The sequence below is a fragment of the Hyperolius riggenbachi genome, chromosome 1 (assembly GCF_040937935.1).
Source record: "Hyperolius riggenbachi isolate aHypRig1 chromosome 1, aHypRig1.pri, whole genome shotgun sequence".
In the NCBI taxonomy this organism is placed as follows: Eukaryota; Metazoa; Chordata; class Amphibia; order Anura; family Hyperoliidae; genus Hyperolius; species Hyperolius riggenbachi.
The window spans coordinates 265345567-265364818 of NC_090646.1; the positions used below are offsets into that span (position 1 = coordinate 265345567).

A 19252-nucleotide genomic window follows, 5' to 3' on the forward strand; every position below is an offset into this window, starting at 1 on the left:
TCTATGCCTCACTTTGAAGATGAGTTGGATTTCAAGCCATGATTGTCAGAAAGGTTAGGTTACTCAGCCAGTTACAGTGACAGACACACATAAGAGCAGGACCGGGACAAAACTTCCCAGCACCAGAGGCAGAGATTCCAAAGTGCGCCCCCCCCTTTCCCCAGAGCAGGTAATTTGGGAAACTATAGCACTACTGCAAGGACGTAGGGAACGCTCCCAGGGTCAGGAGCATGACAGGGAAGCGCGACTCGGCCAGGCATTCAGGGACAATTGCAGGTAACAGGAGTCGCCCAGGGAGATGGCGCGGGACAAGCAACCTTAACGAGGCTTAACCTCCTTGCCGGACATCCCGAGCTCAGCTCGGGGTAACCTGCGCAGGAGGATTTCTCTGGCCGCGCTGGGCCGATTTGCATAATTTTTTTTCCTACACGCAGCTAGCACTTTGCTAGCTGCGTGTAGTACGCGATCGCCACCGCTCGCCGCCGATTCGCCGCTACCCGCCGCGCCGAGCCGCCCCCCCCCCCCCGCCCCAGACCCCTGCGCAGCCTGGCCAATCAGTGTCAGGCAGCGCTGAGGGGCGGTTCGGGATTCCCTGTGACGTCCCGACGTCCATGACGCCGGTGACGTCATCCCGCCCCATTGCCATGGCGACCGGGGAAGCCCTGCAGGAAATCTCGTTCTCAACGGGATTTCCTGCATACTCTGATCGCCAAAGGCGATCGGAGTGGGTGGGGGGATGCTGCCGCTCAGCGGCTATCATGTAGCGAGCCCTGGGCTCGCTACATGATTTAAAAAATAAATAAATTAAAAAAAAGTGCGGCGCTGCCTCCTTGCCAGATTTTTTAGACCAGCAAGGAGGTTAAGGAAGCCCCAGGTAAGTATACAGCCAGAGACGCATGCCCAAAACACTTCCTGCTGCAGGACCGCGATCAGGAGGAGCACGAGGCTGGGACTGGGAAGATATCAGGGGAACTAATGGACTAAAGTGGGCTGGAAGAAGTCCCAGGTATGTAAAAAGCATTCTGCCTTTCTTAATCTCTAGTACATTTGAATGTATGCCCCACCTAAAACACACACAGACACAGGCACACACCACAATCACACACACCACATACACAAACACACACACACACACCACATACACACACACACACCACACACACCACATACACACACACACACCACACACACACACACACACACACCACATACACACCACATACACACACACACACATACACACACACACACACACACAACATACACACACACCACATATACACACACACCACATATACACACACACTACATACACACACACACACATACCACATACACACACACACCACACACACACACACATACCACACACATACACACACCACCACAAACACACACACCACACACATACACCACATACACACACACACCCACACACACACCCACACACACACACACACACACATGCACACCATATACACACACACTACACACCACATACACACACACCACACACATACACAGCACATACACACACACACACACACCACATACGCACACACACACACACACACACATACACACACACAACATACACACACACCACATATACACACACACACCACATACACATACCACATACACACACACCACACACACATACCACACACATACACACACACCACCAACACACACACACACCACACACACACCACATACACACACACACACACACAGACACACACACCCCATATACACACACACTACATACACACACACACACATACCACATACACACACACACCACACACACACACACACATACCACACACATACACACACCACCACAAACACACACACCACACACATACACCACATACACACACACACACACACCATATACACACACACTACACACCACATACACACACACCACACACATACACAGCACACACACACACACACCACATACGCACACACACACACACACACAACATACACACACACCACATATACACACACACCACATACACACACACATACACACACCACACACACATACCACACACATACACACACACCACCAACACACACACACACACACCACACACATACACCACATACACACACACACACACCATATACACACACACTACACACCACATACACACACACACCACACACATACACAGCATATACACACACACACACCACATACATACACTACACACACCACATACACACACTACACACACACCACATACACACACTACACACACACTACACACACACACAGTTCTCAATACTGCAGTGTATCTTTCTGCCCTTTCAAAGCCCCCATTCCCCTCACCATATCTGCTTCTTCCAAGGCAACAACAGCTGGGTCTCTGTCCCTCCTGCTCAATGATCCATGAGCAGGGTCAGCACTGCTGCCTGAATCCTAGCAGGGGGTCCCTTGTTCAGCTCACAGATTCACACCTGCATAATGAGTTATCCTGAGGCAACTCTGCAGGAAGCCGACAACAGTTCCATTCCAGCAGAAGACGGCTTCCTGCTGTTGTCTAGCAACCTGATGCACACAGCTGTGCCTGTCAACTCTTTGATGACAGTGTGGCTGTTACACCTCAGGGCAGGAGGGAGTGCTCTGTGCCACATAGGAGGACAATGAGGGGATTCATAGATATTTGTAGCAGGGGAGATTGGAGAGCAGGAGGGAAGAGAGAGCGAAGGAATGGGGCAGGCGGGGAGAGTGAAGAGGAATGCGCCCTCTAGTGGAAGCGCTCAGAGACTGCAGCCTGTCCGGCCTCTGCCTCGGCACGGCCCTGCATAAGAGGACAAACACGCCCCACATAGTGTATCAAAATTTAATATAAGGAATAACAAGAACAAGATTAGCTCTCAAAAGAGCTATTGAGGGGTGCTTTTTTAGCAATAAGAATCAGCAAGGAGCAAGCTAACAAGCCTACAAGAGCCTAACTAAGCTTTCCCTATGAGAGTCTGCAGCAGGTCTCCCTTCTCTAATTACTGCAGGCAAACGACTGAGTCCAATGCCTGACACTGCCTGCACTTTATAAGGGGGGAGGGCCTCCAGGAGGGAGTGTAGCCTGATTGGCTACAATGTGCCTGCTGACTGTCTGTGATGTAGAGGGTCAAAGTTGACCCTGATGATGTACTATGGGGGCGAATCTAACTTCCGGAAAAGTTGGCGGTTCTCCGCGATCGCGAACCCCGGAAGTTCGCCTGGAACTGTTCGCTGGTGAACCGTTCGGGCCATCTTTATTACCCTAAAGAGCATGGAAGTTGTCAGCATGGCAATCGCAGGCGATGTTGGAAAAAAAAAAAACAGGAGCGCCAGCTTTTTTTTTTTTTTTTTTGGAAAACTTTCATTCATGGAAAATGCTGCTGTTTTTCCACATACAAGTGTGATGCTTCCCTGAAATACTCTCATTTTAAAATTCCCATCACAAATTTTTCATTGCACACACCTCTTTTTCATCATGAGACAACTAGAAGTATGTTATAATTTTGACAGTACTTATTCACCTATATTTAGTACTCCATTGCAAAGTACTGAAAGGTGGAAAAATACTGGTGAAAAAAAAATACTGGTGAAAAAAAAAAAAATACTGGTCACTGGAAATTCAATATGGCACCTCATGGCAAAGAACTCTCTGAGTTTCTTCACAACTTCCTTCAATGGCTCCTCCTCAACCGTTGCCCCCCTCACAGTTGGGGTCCCCCAGGGCTCTGTTCTGGGCCCCCTTCTTTTCTCCATATACACTTCCTCAATTGGCAAACTTATCTACTACCTGGGCTTCAAATATCACCTCTATGCCGATGACACGCAGATTTACCTCCATACCCCCAATCTCTCATCCACCACCATAAACAAGGTCTCCTCGTGTCTCTCAGCAATTTCCTCCTGGATGTCTGCTAGGTTCCTGAAGCTTAACCTAGACAAAACTGAGCTCCTGATCTTTCCACCCCATGCTGCTGCATCCCTCCCAGATTTCCACCTGACAATCTATAACACAACCATTCACCTCCCAGGCCCGCTGTCTGGGTGTCACCTTGGACTCTGAACTCTCCTTCATCCCACAAATCAAAAACATCACCAGAGCCTGCAATTTCCACCTCCGGAATATCTCCAAGATCCGCCCCTTCTTAACTCCGGACATGACCAAACTGCTCATCCATGCCCTCATCATCTCCTGCCTTGATTACTGTAACTCCCTCCTTTCTGGCCTCCCCTTGAAACGCACTGCCCCCCTGCAATCAGTGATGAACGCGGCTGCAAGACTCATCCATTCTTCGCACCGCTCCGCATCCACATCTCCCCTTTGTGAATCCCTGCACTGGCTCACTATCCGTTTAGGGACAACTTTCAAGATTCTATGCCTGGCGTATAAATCTGTGCACAAAACCTGCCCTACCTACATCTCGGAGCTTGTTCACAGGTATACACCAGGTCGCCCCCTCCGATCCTCCAACGACCTTCGCCTCACCACCCCACGCATTTCACACTCCCATGCCCGCCTGCAGGATTTCTCAAGAGCTGCCCCCACCCTCTGGAACGCCCTTCCACCACCCATCAGACTTGCTCCCTCTTTCCACATTCAAGCAAGCCCTAAAAACCCACCTCTTTATGATGGCCTACCCACCTCCTACCACACAGTAACTCTTTACTGAATATTTAACAGCCCCACCTAGTGTTTCCACAACACCCTTTAGATTGTAAGCCTCTGGCAGGGTCCTCCATTCCCTAGTGTAATCTACAGGATCATGTACTCCTGTCCTATGACAGCCTGTACTTGTATTACTGGGCCTACCTAACCAGCCCATATTGCATGATCATGTATTTTGTACAATTTGCATGTATAACTTTGTTCTATGTTGTATAACCTTGTTATGTCTGTCATCCTTGTATATATTTATTGTCCAGCGCTGCGTAATATGTTGGCGCTTTATAAATACAATAAATAATAATAAATCATAATCTTAAAAAATGAATTGTGGCTCTACATAAAGATGGCCTAAGCTATAAGAAGATTGACAACACCCTAATACTGAGCTGCAGCATGGTGGCCAAGACCATACAGTGGTTTGCACTAAGAACAGGCCTTTGCTATAGTTGACCGAAGAAGTTGAGTCCACATGCTCAGTACTATATTCAGACATTGACTTTTGCAAATACACAGAAGAAAACCTGTTTCTAAAGATGATTCACAAGAAAGCCTGCAAACAGTCTGCTGAAGACAAGCAGACTAAAGACATGGATTACTGGAACCATGCCCTGTGGTCTGATAAGACCAAGATAAACATATTTGGTTCAGATGGTGTCAAGCGTGTGTGGCAGAAACCAGGTGAGAAGTACAAAGACGTGGTGGAAGTTATGGTTTGGGGCTGGCTGAGTGCTGCCAGCACTGGGGAGCTACAGTTAATTGAGGGAACCATGAATGCCAACATGTACTGTGACATACTGAAGCAAAGTATGATCCCATTCCTTCGGAAGCTGGGCCACAGGGCAGTATTCAAACATGATAATAAGCTCAAACGCACCTCCCAGACGACCACTGCCTTGCTAAAGAAACTGAGGGTAAATTCCTGCATTGGCTAACCATGTCTCCAGATAAAGTATCTGTGGGTAATCCTCAAATGGAAGGAGGAGGATTACAAGTTCTCTAACATCCGCCAGCTTTGTCATGGAGAAATGGAGGAGGATTCCAGTGGCAACCTGTGACATTCTAGTGAACTCCATGCTCAAGAGAATTAAAGCAGATTTTTTTACATAGATGACAATTTTTCACCCCTTTGGCTCAGATTCCAGGTCTTTCCCCACAGGACAAATCTTAGTGAGGATTTCAAGAGCAGGTGGCAAGCGAATTTTGAGACCTGTGCAAAGGTCTGCTTAACGCTAATGAATGAACTTGATGAGGCAGATTTAATCAATATTGAGTCTGAAATTGTAAGAGTCACTGACTCCCTTAAAAACTGGACAGAGGACCCCCTTTATAAGAAACGGAACACTGAATTAGAATCCCATATCAGTAAGTTTAATAGAAACTTGGTTTTTTCGAGGGACCAAAAGGTCCTCAGAGATAGAACTGCCTACAAGATAGGGGCAGCATTTAGGTGGGGATTTAAACGACCAAACCCACGTAAACCAAGGCCCAAACAAATTCCACTTAACCCTACTACACCGATCACTTTGGAATCGGACTCTTCGGTGAGCAGCATTGCTCCAGTCGAGTCTCAAAGTTCAAGCCCGATTAGTAATAATACCAGACTTAAAAAAGCGGGACAACAGCATAAACCCAAAAAGGCCACAAAAGATAGAAAAGACAAAAAGAATTTAGAACCATGTTTAAATCAATCAAAGACAAAACACACCAAGGAGGACGAATCAGATGGCTACTCAGCATCTGGGGGCTCATCGAGCTCATCGTCTGCACAGAGTGTTTTTTAGATCAGGGCACAAGTCTGGGTGCGACATCAAAAAGATAGAATCTATGGGCGATAATCTGCAAGTAATTAACTTGACTAACTCTGAACTACCACTTCCAGTGATTACTTTACTTTCAAAAGGCTTAGGATTTTGCCCTTATTATAGGGCGAATACCTTTGACCTAATTACGGATTTGCACCTTTTTGGTAGGCGGATCCTCCTCCAGTCACTTGCCACTAAAAAGAAAAAATCTTTTAGTACTTCATCTGGTGATCATGACGGTGAACGGTGGACAGAGGAGGACTTGAGAGCATTGGAGGCTTTGGAAAGTCTCCATTTGGAATCAAATGACTCAGAGTCATCATCATCAGGTGAACTTTTGGGGGTGGGAGCGCCTATGGTTAGGTACCATCCACCCACTCTACCTGAACTGGGTTTACGTAACAGGTCGACCTTCTTTCCACCGTTTTCCATGAATCCCAGTTTGAAGACTTTCATATCAGTGGTTGAGGAGGAGTTCGCTTCCATGGGAGCAAAACGCCAACAATCCTCCATTGAATCAAATTTAACTACTGAAAAACGCTCGGCCCTCGAGTTTTTGAAAAATCAAAACTCCTGGATAATTAAATCCTCGGACAAGGGTGGCAATGTTGTAGTGATGACAGTGTCAGCATACAGGGACATGTGTATGGACATTCTTGGTAAGCGGGAGTGTTATGTGCGGGCCTCCCCATTGAGGGTCTCACGATGTCAATCGATTCTTTTTCAGATCATCGACGATGCGGCGGAACGTGGTGTTGTAGATGCACAAACAGCGGTTTATCTTAAGGTCAAAGACCCGGTCTTACCGACCTTTTATGCGTTGCCTAAGGTCCATAAGAGATTGGAGAAACCACCGGGACGTCCTATAGTCTCAGGTTGTGGTTCCCTGACTGAACGAATCAGCATATATCTGGACAAACATCTGCAACCCCACGTTCAGGCCCTGCCGTCTTACATCAGGGACACGTCGCATCTTTTACAAATCCTTAATGACTTACAGGTACCAGTAGGTACTATCTTGGTGGCCCTCAATGTGGAGGCCCTCTATTCCAGCATCCCGCATGATAAAGGTGTACAAGCGGTTGAAACTTTCCTAAGTGAGCTTGGTGTACAATGCATACCTCATAGTATGTTTTTGTCCTCAATCTTGGAGTTTCTGCTAACGAACAACTACTTTGTTTTTGAGGGCAACCACTACCTCCAGGTGCAGGGTGCGGCAATGGGCACCACGTGTGCCCCTTCATATGCCAACCTGTACCTGGGGGAGTGGGAAAGGATGCTAGTCTCCAGTGAGGCCCTCTCTATGTACCTGTGCCACATTTTATCGTGGCACAGGTACATAGACGATATCCTCATTTTATGGTCAGGCACCATGCCCCATTTAAAGAAATTTATTCAGATTCTCAACATCAATGACCGTAACCTCCATTTCACCTCTGAATTCTCAGGAACGAGCATTCCTTTCTTGGATTTACTAATTTCTGTGGATGATTCTGGTAGAATAATAACCTCCCTTTATAGGAAGGTCACGGCTACAAATTCTCTGCTCAGGGCAGATAGCTTCCATCCCCGTCACACAGTACGGGGTATCCCCATGGGTCAGTATCTCCGCATTAGACGGAATTGTTCTGGAGATGAGACCTTCCAACGGGAGGCCAAGGAACTGCGTTCCAGATTCAGAGCGAGAGGCTATGGGGATAGATGCCTGAGAAAAGCCTATGAACGTGCACGTTGTAGTGGCAGAGACTCCTTGATAAGCAAACCATCCACCCGAGCCCAGGCGAATGACTCCCCGCGGTTTGTTACACGATTTTGCACTGAGCACTCAAAGATCACACATGCCCTGCAAAGACACTGGTACATCCTACAAAATGACCCCCTGATTGGCCCCTTGATGCCACCTAGACCTGCTCTATCCTTTCGCAGGGCCCCCTCCCTGGGTGATCTCCTAGTCAGGAGTCACTTCCAGGGATCAGGTGCAGGTTCGGGGCATTGCCGCGTCACAGGCACATACACCTGCGGAGGCTGCTCTGTCTGCCGCTATATGAGAGTGGGAAGGGATATCAAGCTGCCGGATGGCAGACATTGGTCTTTGGCACACTTTGTAAATTGTGAGACCACTTTGGTCGTCTATTTACTGCTTTGTCCCTGCTGAGCTTTCTATGTAGGAAAGACCAAACGGGAGCTTCGGTCCAGGATTGGTGAGCACATTACCAGCATCCGGGGAAAAAAGAAAAATAAAGAGAATAGCCAAATTGACCTGTCTGTATTGACTCCGGTGGCTCGCCATTTCAGGACCATGCATGGCGGCAGACATGATCAGATCCGCTTTGTCGGATACACGGTTCAATACGCGGAGGCAACTTGGATCGCCTTCTTTTACAGAGGGAGACCAGATGGATTTATGAGTTGGCAGCGACTGAGCCTTCAGGACTCAATGAGTCCTTTGGCTTTTCGCCGTTTTTACCACTCTGATGACCTATGTGACTGTGGGTACCCCTCATGCCTGTGTTGATCTGTTGGTACCCCACCGCCTCTTTAATGCACTCCCTTTACTCTTCGGCTGCATATATTCCCGTTGCAGCCTTGAGTAGTTGATGAAGATTTTCCTTATTTATATAGGCACCGTACAATGTATTTAGGTTGCTTTAGTATGGCCAATTGTTTATGGCCATGCTTCACTGTTAAATATGTGTTTTTTCTAAGGGATATCCGAGCCACATACCTGTTCCTGTTTGTTCCGGGTTTTTTTCTGTGATTTTGGTAATTGGTTCTGAATGAACAGGTGTGTTCTCAGGCCGAATTTTATTTATTCTTGCACTCTTCTTATTGTTTCCTCATTGATGTGCGCTCCTGTTGCCCTCCCTCCTCTCCTCCGCTGTGGACGCAGTGTCATTAATATCCTGCGTTCCACGTGCGGTGGTTTGGAGGTGGGGCACAGCTTCCGCTCGTCCTTCTGTGCGTCATCTGGAGCGCAGGTGATTTGTTTTCCTGCTTCCGGCTGACGTGCGGTGGACGCAGTGGTCGCTGGGAGCCGACGCACTTCCGCCGCTTTGGCGGCGTTCTTCAAAAGGCTCCTGCCGTTACATGGGGCCATTCACCACGCTTCCTTTGAGAAAGCTGGTCGCTTACCAGCGAAACATGTCAGGTGGACCTGGCGTGGATCATTAGCTGGACGCTGTGCCCCCGCTAACCTGCCTGGCTGCACTTCACACTGGGGGATTTCGAGTGGCAACTTGCCTACGCCGCTCCATCAAAACCGCATGACCATCTGAGGCTGGAAAGACACCACCAGATTAATCTGGGAGACACTAACTCTAAGACCCAATTTACAACAGCTACAGTGACCGACATCCTGCACCCTGGAAACAGGAGCTCAGCACCATCACGGACCCGGCTCATTCGCCTGTGACAATAAAGGTTGTATAGCCATACATGAACGACATCCGGATGGTAAGATAAAACTGATATTTTGCATGGAGTTGGTCTTCTGCTCTGCACTGCTGGCTATATGCTTCTAACGGCTTACTGGTCTGCATTGTTGCTTATACGCTTACACGCTTATACGCTTTTGATGGATGTGTCGCTGCTGTATGTGCACTATTGAAGGACATTATCCAGCTAACTTGAATGAACAGTCCAGTACCTCACATAATACCAATCACTGGTCATGCTGGCAGCCAGTGCTGTTCATTACAGCTGTTGTTTGGAACTCTATTCATGAACATAGTGCTTTTGAGTCTTTCCAGCCGGTCCCTCTAAAGAGAACCGGAATCCTCCTTTTTTGATCTCTGTATCTGGATCCTGTAATTCAGAACATCCTGTGTTTGTATGAGTGTGAAGGTACCGGCATGGTCGCGGGGTGGCCACCCAGCTAATTTTTAATGTTGATTGTTTGTGTGTCTGGTTTTGTCTTTTTGATATAATTAATAAATTTAATCTTATAAATTTTGATATTAACTGTGGGTTGTGTTGGCTTCACTCTCCACTCCCTCTTTATCCTGCCGTTTTTGAATTAAAGCAGTGCTGGGAAATAATTGTGGGCATCCAAAATATTGATACTTTGGGTAGAATGTTGACATTCTTAACTTAGGAGTGTCACTCACTTTTATTGCCAACAGTTTAGACATTAATAGCTGTGTGTTGAGTTATTTTAACCACTTCCCTTCTACTGGGACGAGGCTCTATGTCCCTGCAAAATCCCTCTACAGCTCTCAGGGACATAGATACTCGTCCCTTGCCACTGCGCACTCTTACTCGCTCCCGGGCTCGTTCACACTGCCGATTGTTAGAGGGGAGATCAATGAATGGGAACGCAGTTCCCATTCATTGATCTAAGTCCCCGTGCATGAAAATAAGAAAAAAACAACATAAATGCAATGCCATTGAAATACATTAGCTATACAATGAATGCGAACTCTCAACCCTTCACGGCACAAGCAAGTTCTTTTAAACGTGAAAGTGTCCTAAAAGGTGTAGTCACCTCCCAAGTGTAGAAATCCTTCAAGCGAGTTTTAATTAACCCAGTAGTAGCGGTTATCTGAAATGATAACATTTTTAATCAAATATTTAAGACATTAAAATAAAATGATTTTGCTATAAACTGGTCATCTTCAATAATAAATAACACAATCATTATTTAAGCAATGTATTACTCAAACACAACAACTCAAACATATCACAAAAATGGCATCAGATTTTTATTATTATTAAATCAGCTTTGAAAATGCTATGATGTACCGCAGACAAGTGGAACTGAAAATGTTACTTTGAAACCTAATAATACACTTTGACAACGACATATTTTTCCTAACAAAATGCAGGTTCCCTCCCCCACTGTCTCCCTGTCTGTGCCACAAAGCTGTTCTCTTTGATGTACACTGTATTTATTTGTGCACACAAGAGGGATTTCTCAGGTGTTTTGTATTTGTATAACATTGTTTTTCAAAGTCTGCAACCACATATATAAGTAAGACACCACAAACTTAGTACTACCCACTTTTTTATTATCATAAGTACAGCTAATTAACAATCACATTTTCTGCACTGGATGCATCAGTAAGTTCAGAATGAATGATTTTTAGGTTATCACACTGTTTACCACAACTTGCAAACCTGATAATGGGTTAGGCCTCATTCACACTATGCAATACAGGTGGCCATTCATGTATATCGCAGTGCTCAACACCTACAGTGCTCTCCATTGTTTTACTATGTGGTGCTGATCCCATTTACTGACATTTGGACAAAAATGCATGCAGCAATGTGTTACAATAATGAACTGGTTTGCAATGCAGAAAGTGGCAATGTCAGGGAGTGGAGACTATTCTCTTGTGATTTCCCGGAGTATGGGCACATTATACACCTTGCTGAAATGCACACAACAATGCATATTGCCTGAGTGAGACCATAGTGGGATATCATTGTCTTGTAATCTTATTTAGGGATTCTTTGTTCTTATTTTATGGTTTGCTTTAATTGTTTTTAATCCATTGCCATATTTATCTCAATGGTTCTTTTCCCACCCATTTGTCTTTTCTTGCCCTTACTCTTGATGATCACGGTTCAAGGCAGACAGATAGTGATGTGTCATGGTCTTGAAGTGGAATGTTAGGAATGGTCATTAAGTTGTCCCTGTCCACAAAGTGTACAATCCCTGCTTTTGTTTGTGATATATTTAGCCACTTCCTGTTAGCAATATATGTCGATGACATACGTCCAGAAGTTCCCATAAGAACATTTAGGACAGAACAGTTCACATCTTGATCCAACAAACCGGTCCCTAAATCCCTGCAGTAAGGTCAAAGCAAAAGTATTTCTAATAATACATACAGTAAGTGTGTGTGTGTGTGTGTGTGTGTGTGTGTGTGTGTGTGTGTGTGTGTGTGTGTGTGTGTGTGTGTGTGTGTGTGTGTGTGTGTGTGTGTGTGTGTGTGTGTGTGTGTGTGTGTGTGTGTGTGTGTGTGTGTGTGTGTGTGTGTGTGTGTGTGTGTGTGTGTGTGTGTGTGTGTGTGTGTGAGTGCGTGTGTGTGTATTTAGAGATAAAACTTAATTTTTGCAAGGCCAATCTAGAATTCAACTTTATTACACAGATTTATCACCACCAAAAATGGTGGTGCTATATACATCCAAAATAACAAAATAAAAAACAATTGCATGCTTTAAAAACTGAAAAAAATATATAAATAAAACATAAACATAAAAGCTCTATGTTATACCAGCTCTGCGAAGCTGCTCCCATCTAAAATTAACACAAATAAAAATTCCATCATGCTTGGTTAGTGCTACATTTGTGCCCATTTGTGCTGCAAAAATTAAGATTTGTGCTGCTTTCATTTTGAGATAACAGCACTTATTATTTCCAAAACAATACCATCACCCAGCCCCATACCACAACCTACAGACCTGAAGCTAGTATGTGTGGGTAGTGCTGTGCATGTGCTCATTTGTGCTGCACAAATCATCTTTCTATCTTTTATAGTTTTTGAGATATTCAAAAGTTCACTCAGCCCCCTACAACATTGTAAAGGCTGAGTAAACCTGAGTGAACCTTTGACCTTTATAAAAACATGAATATCTCAAAAACTATAAAAGATAGAAAGATGATTTGCAGCACAAATAATCACATACACAGCACTACCCACCCATCCCAGTTTAATGTCTGTAGGTTGTGGTATGGGGCTGGGTGATGGTGTTGTTTTTGAAATAATAAGTGATATTATCTTCAAAATGAAAGCATCACAAATCTTAATTTTTGCAGCACATAGCACTAACCAAGCATGATGGAATTGTTATTTGTGCTGATTGCTGGAGGGACAGCTTCAAGGAGTGGGTTATACCCTCTCTGTTCTTCAGTGTACACTGAAAGCTAAGTGTTAGGCTTGGTGGTGTATTCTCCACAGTCAGCATGCAACGCATAAGCTGACGTGAAGAAGGTACACACACTAGCACAAGGAAACAGGCTATCCCTAGTATAGTGGAGGGGAGGACTGACTCCAATAGGAGATTGTGGCGCACAGAGCCGGTGCAGATCCGACAGCCACAAACAATACTTTCGCTATAACGTCTCAGCGCAAAGTAGCGCTGAGCGCATAAACCAGAACTGAGGAGATCAGGACAGGTAGACAGAATGAACGCTTGCTAGCTAGCCGCTACTTAGTGACAGCAAGCGTCCACAACAAGACAGACTGGAATGAGGCAGCCAATGCGTTTGCAGCGATGGCAACCTCACAAAGACAGGACAGGATAGTCAGGAAATAGCAGGATCAAGATAGATGAACGTAACACAGACAAAAATACAATAAGTATGTTTTCCTAGCGTATTACAATTACAGCTATCAATGAAACTATTTGTAACGTCTGACTAGCATATGTATATATCGGCAATGAACCGATATATGACATAAGCAGGAACACTGACTAGGACTGGAGCAATACAGGGAACAGGACTCAGAAGGATTCGCTATCTCTTCGCAGAGATGAACGCAATCCACAAACGGCAACAGAACAGGATTCAGAAGGATTCGTTATCTCTTCGCAGAGATGAACGCAATCCACAAACAGAACCAGGAGCAGGATAACTAACTCAGCACGGGTGATCACGATACGCGCAAACTACCAAAACGTGCTGGACAGCTGACTAACTGAACACAGGATATAAACAGTTCGTGTACGTATACATCAGCGACACTGATGTATCAACGTAACACGAATACAAGGAAAATAATTCACGTGCTGGTATGCATATATATTGGCAATGAACCAATATATGATGCAAGACCAGCAAAGTATCTTTAGAACAAGAAACACGATCTGGGGCTGAAGCAACAGCAAGACAGGCTTAAACTGAAGCTATGATAGCCCGAGGAGTCCTGCAGGAAGCAGATCTTTATACTGAGGTCATCCAATGGGAGCAGACATGCAGATTCCCACACAGGTGAATGATAATCAGTCACAAGCTGACAGCAGGGAAAGGCAGACAAAGCTATGCAGCTTGCATGGAAAGAGATCAGAACTGCCTGAGCTGCAGCACTACTACTGCCAGCAGCACCTGCTGCAGCAGCGATCATGACAGTACCCCCCCCCCCCCTTAAAGGCGGATACCAGACGCCTCTCAAAACTGACATTCCCAAGGAGACAACCTAACTGATAATTCATGATGACCGGGACAGCCCGGCAAGACCAAATTCCAGAATCAGTCATCACAAGACTGGACCCATCAGAACCAGAACCTACAGAACCATGCCCATCAGTACTACAAGTCTCAGTGTGACACCCATCAGAACCATGATTTCCAGAAGAAAGCCCCCCGAAGCTCTCTGAGCGATACCCACTGCCTTCCAGGGACCGTCCAAAAATGCCAAAGCCTTTGCAATGCCCACCGGAACTGTCTTTACCAACACAAAACCCACTGTTGAACCAGTCCAAGGTACCAGGACAAGCTTCCTCAGAGATCTCCCAGAACACTTTGAAGCTCCAAAGAGATCCCAAAAGGTCAGAACGCCCTTTAGGCTCACATGGAGAACTATCAAGAACCCCCATGGAACCTATGGCAATTCCCGAGTCAGGGTTACAAGGACAAACATCAAGATCAGGGCTTTCAGGGACCAGAACCATCTCTGGGCATGCAGGCAGACTGGCAACATCAGAACATGTCTCCCCTAAGGAAGCATCTGAATACGCTAACACCTTAGACACACTTGGGCATTCTGGCACACAAAGCACATCTGGGCACACTGGCACAAGAGAAACCTCTGGGCATGTCAAGGAACTGTGAACCTCAGGGTCAGCCAAGATAGGACCGAAACCAGGACTGGACAAAAATTCATCATGACTAGACTTCACAAGCACTGGACTCTCACTAAAGAATGCAGGAACAGACTTGGATGTCGCTGATTCTAGCAAAGTTATTAACAAATCAGGTTCAGGGGCATAAACAAGACAGGACAAGTCTTCTGATGTATGAACTGAGCTAGATAGGGATTCCACAACTTCCTCTGGACTGGACAGAGACTCATCTAGTACCTGGGATTGGGGCGCCAAAGTAGCTGCAAAACAAGTCAATATTACAGCATTCCCCACTGAACTGGGCAAATCTGAGGAATTCACTGGACAGGAAAGGAACTCCGGAATCTCTGCCACACCGGCCAGAGAATCAGAATTTTCCAAGATACAAGGCAGGGTTTCAGGAACGCTCACTAAATCAGACTGAAATTCTGAGACTTCTGTTATTTTGACCAGAGAATCAGAATTATCCATGTTACAGGGCAAGACTTCTGAAACATTCAGAGGACAGGGCTGGAGTTCCTCGGCTGTTACAACACTGGAGAGGGACTCAACAATATTGGTTAAATCAGACTGTGTACAGGGCAAGGTATCTAAGACACTTGCTGACAAGGACAATATTTCAATGACTTCTGCTTCCTTAGACAAAGATTCATCAAGTTTATTTAGAGTGGACTTTAATTCTAAGACAGCTGCTAAACAAGTGAATATTGCTGCAACACCCACTGAGGTAAGCAGTGCCTCAGAGTCTTCTGCTAGAGGGTTTGAAGTATCCAAAGTACTGGGTGAAGCATAGGACTCTGCGACCCCAGCTTCACTGGACAGGATCACTGAACAGTCCATATTGCAGGGCAAAACCATGGAAGCACCTGCTGGACAGCATAAGGATTCTGTGACCTGAGCTTCATAGGAGAGATCTACTGCACAATTCATGGTACAGGGCAAATTTACTGGAACATTTTCTGAACAAGGTAATAATTCTGCGATTTCAGGTTCACATAGCAGATGCTCTGAGCTATTCACGAAACTAGAGCGAGGTGTAGAAACAGGAAGATCAAGACACAATGTTTGCGCATCTGAATCACCATTCAATTGTAAAATTGGGAAATTCAGATGCTGGGGTTCTGAGGTTTCTAGACAGGATTGCTGGGACTCAGAAGATAATGTAATGCATCTATTGGCATCTGCTGGATCAGACAGGAGTTGAACTTTATTAACACAGGTAATTTCTGCAGAAGTGTTTGCAGAGGCAGGCAAGATTTTTCTGATGTCTGTTTCACTGAACAAAGAGTCATGAGTACTGGCTAGACTGGACTCGGAAGTCAGCAGGACCTCTGGATTCTCTGCTGGGAAATTTGTGCAGGGCAAGGTTAAGAAAGTATCAGTGGCTTCTGTTTTACTGGGAAGTAACACTGAGTTATCCATGGTACAGGGTGGAATTGCAGGAACTTCAATTTCACACAAAAAGAGCTCCGAATCACCTGCTGAATCAGCCAAAGGTGCTGAAGCAGGCGGGTCAGAACGCCAAATTTGCAAATTCGGAGTCACATAAAAATCATCCAAAATCAGTTCCCACACATCAATCAATGGAGCCACAAAGTCATACCTACACACACCAATCTCTATTAGGTTATAGGCCGACTTAATGCATGCATTCAATACGAATTCACTTTTGCACTGTAAAATTGACAAAATGAACTTGAATCATTCTTCCATTCACAGACCAGGGCTTCCATCTCTCCCTTCTCGAATGGGGGATCCCATGCATACTTAACAGCTGAACATTCAGGCTGATCACAGTTTGCAGATATGATTGTGGCAGGGACATGTATTGGGTTAATTAGCAGGTGGTTGGCAGATTCCTTATTCTTAAGAATCTCCAATACATGTAGCAAGTGTTGAACTGTGGTGTATGCAAACTTCCCTTGCTTCACAAATAAGTTGATTTGTTCAATACTCTGTAATATCTCCTCATAATCATACTCAGATAATTCTTTTAAACAAAAATCTTTATTTTCCCTAGCCAGGGATGAAAGTTCATTAGTAGTTTCATAAGTCCATTTAACTCCCCTGAAAGACAATTGCATTTCATTATCCGTTAATGGCAGAATCTCATTACAGGTCTGATGCGCAGTCGCTAAAGATAACGACTCTGCAGATCGGACACGTTTCTTATAACGTTTGCGTTTGGCCTTAGACCCTGCTGCCTTTGGTGATTTATTCAAAGCTGCAGGAAAAGTATCAGTAATACTCTCTGCTTGCTGATCATTTTTGCAAGCAATTGAAGTAGCAGCTGATTGGCCTGCTGCCAGGAGTTCATTAAAAGGGTAAGGCAAATTAGTTTTGCGCAGCCAGTTATGGATCACAAACGCTAGAAATTCCAGCGGTCTCTCTTTCAAATTGGTATGATCGAGGACATCAAAAGCCCACTGAAACAATTCCCCTTTAAACAAAATATAACTTAGCTGGAGTGCCCAGGTTGAAACAGGAGTCGCTTGGAGATCGGGATTGGCCAGGAACCTGGCACATTCAGAGAAAAACTCATTTTCTGTTTCAGAGTTAAGTTCTTCAAATTTCTTAAAGGAACAGGAACCATAATTAACAGTGTCATACTTTCTGGGAATCCCCCCCACAATGGGGATTGGTAATGGGGCTATCATAATGTTAGGCTTGGTGGTGTATTCTCCACAGTCAGCATGCAACGCATAAGCTGACGTGAAGAAGGTACACACACTAGCACAAGGAAACAGGCTATCCCTAGTATAGTGGAGGGGAGGACTGACTCCAATAGGAGATTGTGGCGCACAGAGCCGGTGCAGATCTGACAGCCACAAACAATACTTTCGCTATAACGTCTCAGCGCAAAGTAGCGCTGAGCGCATAAACCAGAACTGAGGAGATCAGGACAGGTAGACAGAATGAACGCTTGCTAGCTAGCCGCTACTTAGTGACAGCAAGCGTCCACAACAGGACAGACTGGAATGAGGCAGCCAATGCGTTTGCAGCGATGGCGTACCTCACAAAGACAGGACAGGATAGTCAGGAAATAGCAGGATCAAGATAGATGAACGTAACACAGACAAAAATACAATAAGTATGTTTTCCTAGCGTATTACAATTACAGCTATCAATGAAACTATTTGTAACGTCTGACTAACATATGTATATATCGGCAATGAACCGATATATGACATAAGCAGGAACACTGACTAGGACTGGAGCAATACAGGGAACAGGACTCAGAAGGATTCGCTATCTCTTCGCAGAGATGAACGCAATCCACAAACGGTAACAGAACAGGATTCAGAAGGATTCGTTATCTCTTCGCAGAGATGAACGCAATCCACAAACAGAACCAGGAGCAGGATAACTAACTCAGCACGGGTGATCACCATTCGCGCAAACTACCAAAACGTGCTGGAAAGCTGACTAACTGAACACAGGATATAAACAGTTCGTGTATGTATACATCAGCGACACTGATGTATCAACGTAACACGAATACAAGGAAAATAATAAATGTGCTGGTATGCATATATATTGGCAATGAACCAATATATGATGCAAGACCAGCAAAGTATCTTTAGAACAAGAAACACGATCTGGGGCTGAAGCAACAGCAAGACAGGCTTAAACTGAAGCTATGATAGCCCGAGGAGTCCTGCAGGAAGCAGATCTTTATACTGAGGTCATCCAATGGGAGCAGACATGCAGATTCCCACACAGGTGAATGATAATCAGTCACAAGCTGACAGCAGGGAAAGGCAGGGAAAGCTATGCAGCTTGCATGGAAAGAGATCAGAACTGCCTGAGCTGCAGCACTACTACTGCCAGCAGCACCTGCTGCAGCAGCGATCATGACACTAAGACAAGCAAGTGCATAATTTCCACTTTAAGCACGCCTGAGAGGGATATGGAGGCTGACATTTATTTCCTTTTAAGCAATGCAAATTGCCTGGCTGTCCTGCTAACCCTCTGCCT

The 19252-nt window shown here is 45.4% G+C and overlaps 1 protein-coding gene across 4 annotated transcripts in view; it reads right to left on the minus strand.

Annotated features, from left to right (window-relative positions):
* The window catches only part of ARHGAP24 (Rho GTPase activating protein 24), a 682757-nt gene that overhangs the window by 539269 nt on the left and 124236 nt on the right, over window positions 1-19252 (minus strand). Inside the window, exon 1 of one of the 4 annotated variants that reach the window (XM_068233496.1) lies at window positions 2351-2475. The exons of the other annotated variants lie outside the window; for them this stretch is intronic. The gene's annotated coding sequence lies outside the window, so the exon portion shown is untranslated. Of the gene's footprint in view, window positions 1-2350; window positions 2476-19252 lie in introns of those variants that run through there. 4 annotated transcript variants of the gene reach the window in all.